The 4,990-nt window shown below is 35.4% G+C and overlaps 1 long non-coding RNA gene across 1 annotated transcript; it reads right to left on the bottom strand.

Annotated features, from left to right (window-relative positions):
* Nucleotides 1-311: 311 nt before the first annotated feature.
* On the bottom strand, nucleotides 312-1,022 carry LOC117784184. Its single transcript, XR_004617408.1, has 2 exons — nucleotides 713-1,022; nucleotides 312-477 (listed from the first exon to the last, which is right to left on the bottom strand). It is a non-coding gene; the product is annotated as an uncharacterized LOC117784184 (long non-coding RNA).
* Nucleotides 1,023-4,990: the final 3,968 nt, after the last annotated feature.

Raw genomic sequence — 4,990 nt, forward strand, 5'->3', positions numbered from 1 at the left:
TTATGACGGCGTCCTGAGAATTATTTGCACGATTCTCCCTCATACGGTCAGCATTTCTTCGGTTTTCAGCTTCCCTGTTTTGACTAATGCTCCTATTTTGGCTAACTCTCTGACTAATACGTCTTACCGCGTCAGTGATTGCTTGTCGCTGTAACAATCGGGCACTTTGTCGTCGTGCACTGTTAACAGCTTAATCGACAATCCTCCTCGCAGGATTATTTCTAGCTTGAGATCTAGCAATTCTATCTCTCTCTCTTTCTAAAATGCGAATCTCAGGATCCGAACGTCTCTGCCTCCTACTATGTATATCATTCTGCTGCTCTGTTGCCCGTACGTTCGTATCCCGTCTTCGGTTCGATCTACGTCGTCTATCGGCCACCCTTTCCGTCTCCCGAATCTCAGCGTCTGTACGTCTCTGCCTCCTACTATGTGTATCATTCTGCTGCTCAGTTGCCCGTACGTTCGTATTCAGTCTGTCTGTCTGCCACCCTTTCCGTCTCCTGAATCCCAGCGTTTGTACGTCTGTGTCTCCTACTCTCTGTGTTGTTCTGCTGCTCAGTTGCCCGTACGTTCGTATTCAGTCTTCGGTTCGATCTACGAAGTCTGTCTGCCACCCTTTCCGTCTACCGAATCTCACCGTTTGTACGTGTTTGTCTCCTACTTTGTGTGTCGATCTGCTGCTCAGCTCCCCGTACGTTCGTATCCCGTCTACGGTTCGATCTACGAAGTCTGTCTGCCACCCTTTCCGTCTCCCGAATCCCAGCGTTTGTACGTCTGTGTCTCCTACTCTCTGTGTTGTTCTGCTGCTCAGTTGCCCGTACGTTCGTATTCAGTCTTCGGTTCGATCTACGAAGTCTGTCTGCCACCCTTTCCGTCTCCCGAATCTCACCGTTTGTACGTGTTTGTCTCCTACTCTGTGTGTCGATCTGCTGCTCAGTTGCCCGTACGTTCGGATCCTGCCTACGGATCGATCTACGGAGAGTATCTTGATCCTGTTCCTGATGTCCAGTCTGAGGATTACGTCTTCTAGCTCGTCCGATCAATAATTCTTTCTACTCTTCTAATCTCCGAATCTTCTCTGCGCTCTCTGAGAACTTGCATTATTCTCATTTTCTATTGCTGAATATGTGGTATTTTCCCTATTTGACCTATTTCTTAAGCGGCGATTGAGAGCTCGCTGCGAGGCAGACAGCCGAGATAGACGTGGCATTTCGGATATACAAATATAATATTCAATTAAAAAGAATAATATTTAAATTATATATAATCTTCAATAATAATAATAATATATAAGCTAAATATAATAATAAGAATAATATTCAAAAGTTTATACTTAAAAAATATTATAATAAGATAAATTAAATTTTAAATAAAATTAAATTATTTTATTATTTATTTATTACTTATACATGCATATATACATACAACCACCCACACATGCACAAAGAAAGGCTGTCAAATGTATACGCCAATGCAATGTATATATGTGTTTTGAAATTATGTACACACAAATGCATAAATATTCATTAATGTATATGAAATATTTGTTATTACATATATACATACATACATAGAAACACACAGGTGCACAAAGCAATGCATTCAAATGTACACGCAAACGCTACGTACATATGTTATATTAAGTTATGTACGTATGTATATATATTTAATAATTTATTTAATTATTTGTTATTCTTTTAAGTAGTTATCATGAAACACACGCACGCACGCACACAAAAGCAGACTGCACTGCGGAGCACCAAATTTAACAAAAACACTTTCGCACTTTAAAACATATATACTTATAGTATATATGCATTAGAGTCTTATGTTTAACACTATTTAATAACACTAGTCACACTAATTATCTTAAAATGGAACACCTGGTAGCACAACAAAATCAAATTTCAAAATCACTTGTACACAGCGCGCACAAAAGAGTTGAAAAAGAGTCAGTTTAAAGTCAAATAGACATACATATGCATTAATCATTAGGAAGAGCAGGACATCCATATGTGCAATTCAAGATCTGTTAAGTGCACACATACATACATATGTTGGCACGCCAAAACAAAAGAAGTTTCTAGCTAAGCATTCATATATATAAACATGCGTTTATGCATATTTGGCTATGTTAAGCATAAGTGAAACCTTAACAGAGAATAAATTAAAACTGCATGTTAAACATGCTAAATGTTAAATCAAATAGTAAAATAATTGAAAACCAAAAAAAGACAAATTTACTAAAAACATAAATTTACACAGTAAATTTATAATAAACATGAAATTAACATAGAATTTTAACTTAACGTTTATATAAATACCAATGTAAAATTATTTAAATGAAATTTTTAAGCATGTATTCAATATTAAATGTCAGTATAGCATTCATAAATAATAATTTCAATAAATTGTAAAAATTAAAAAAAAAAGCTTAAATTCAGCTGGAAAAAAGTTGTTCCCCGGGAATCGAACCCGCGACAAAATTGCAAAAATTTTCAAAGACAAAGGCTCAAAGTGTTGAGCCACTCTCACTTATGTCTTTATCCTCCTAAATGGCCATATTGCTTGTTTTAGTGCTCAATTAAAAAGTAAAAGAAATAATTTATATTTTAACATTTAATGTTAATATATTACATTTTAAATAAGCACTGAGTTTGTTTTAATATAAAATGAAATTGAATTCGAACATAAATAAATTAAAAATCTTTCGCGAACGGCAGGACTCGAACCCACGAGCACTGTCCGACTCCGCGACTCGGTACACTGCGCCACCGAAGCTCACGTCTGAATGGACGCCAATTTGTTATATAATATTTTAATATAAATTTTTTGTTTTATCAAGATATTCAAGTTTTAATTACTGCCAACGCGCCATCAACGAATTTAACAGCAAAATTTATTATTTGAATATCTTCGCTATTTACTGTGCGATCAGAATGAAATTTTCAGCAAAAATTTAAGACAATTATATCTTTATCTGTGCAAAATCTGGCTTTCAAAATGCTCTTATAATTTGGATATGAAATTTTCAATGTCGATTTGCAGGCGGTTAAGGGGGCGTGGCTGATTTTTGAAACAAACTTGATCTGCCTGCAGTATAGAGGAACCTACATACCAAGTTTGGTGTCTCTAGCTCTTATAGTCTCCGAGATCTAGGTGTTCATACAGACAGACAGACAGACAGACAGACAGACGGACAGACAGACAGACGGACATTGCTATATCGACTCGACTATTGATGCTGATCAAGAATATATATACTTTATAGGGTCTGCCACGCCTCCTTCTACCTGTTACGCACATATTCGGTAAAACAAACCCAATAGACCCCTGTACTTTTTTTAAGTACGGGGTCTAAAAACGTGGCACATTGTCGTGGTATTTTCAATTTTTATGAATGAAAATTACCAAATATCCACAACATTTTTACATTAATGTCGTTATTAATACAATATATTTATGTTAAGCAGCCATTTTCGAAGTAAAAAGCATAATGTATTTTGGCGCGTTGCAGCCATATGTTAATGTGGTCTGCCAACCTGATTACTTTCGCAAATATGCGTCAATATAAAACTAGGTGGCAGCCTTGCACATAACGGAACTTTAAAGTTGCATTTCCGAGAAGTCTGTGTGTGTGTGAAAAAAAAGATGCATCGAAATAATAATCGCATTGCCGCCCTTAGGGTAATGCAAAATAATATAAACCGCGAAATTAACACATTGGAATCCAATCCGCCACAGGCTTTCCAAAGCCTGAAAAACTCAATTTCCCAAATTAAAGTGGAGCAAAAAAAAAATAAAAATAAAAAAAACAAATTAAGCTGGAGATGGTGGTGCAGCAGCAGCAACAACAACTTGGCAACGCTTACGTCTAATTGAACAGCTGCAGGTTCAAATAAAGCAGCCGGTGCTGCGGCAGCAAGGCCTGCAGCACCCGGTGGTGTCGCACCCGGTACAACAGCAATGGCGGGAGCTGCAACAACAACAATAAACAAATTTTTTCCTTTTTTTATTTTGAGAATTAACTTTTTTACTTTATTTACTTATAAGGTAAGTTAAGCAATCCACATAGAAATTGTTATTAAAATACTTATTACTTTTATTGCTTCGCAACCTCCATTCTCCAACTTGGATTTTCTCTTGGGCGGCACGTCTGCTTCCTTTTTCGCTTCTGCTCCCGCTTCCTTCTGCTTTGCCGCCATTGCTGCTGTCAATTCCGCTTGTTTGGCCTCCTAATATAATATATATGTAAATTTAAAAATTAAAAAGAGGAATACATTTTGTAACTTTACTCTTTTCCGCACCACCATTGAGGTTGAGTTTTTTTTAAGTGTGGTATCTCCAGTAGGCCTAATCCACAACACAAACATTTGTGTATTTACTTAAATACATTTCATATTATATTATATAAATATAAGTACAAAATATACTTCAAAATGTATAAATATATGTATTATTTGAAATTATATGAACTAAGCTCACATATCTTGCAAATAATATTTTCTGAATTTGTTTTATAAAATTTTTTGGTACAAAGTTCACATATAAAACGATCACAATTAGAGCATCTGGATTCTGAGAATGATGTTGTCTAAAACGCGCGGTAAAGACATAAATCATTTAAAGAATTTTATCAAACATTTCGCTTCTGTATAAGTCATTTGACTTAAAGTTTTTAAGTGAAACGTTCGACACATACGATTCTGCAAATTGTAAAATTAAAATTCCGCAATTGTAATCATCCAACTGCTTGTCATGTTGCATTGAAGCCACTGAATAATTTTCTTCTGGCTTCAAACGTTTTAGCAATCTGAGATAGTAATTTTCAATGTGGTTTCCCAAATGAGTCTAAAAAGACTATCTCGTTTTTCGTTTGATTGATAAATAGTATATAAAAATGATTCTCGAAACAATGAGGTATTATTAAATTGGCATTATAATTTAAACCACTTTTAATATCCTCCTCATTATTGAAGCAATTTTTATT

Source organism: Drosophila innubila (assembly GCF_004354385.1).
Source record: "Drosophila innubila isolate TH190305 chromosome 2R unlocalized genomic scaffold, UK_Dinn_1.0 1_C_2R, whole genome shotgun sequence".
NCBI lineage: Eukaryota > Metazoa > Arthropoda > Insecta > Diptera > Drosophilidae > Drosophila > Drosophila innubila.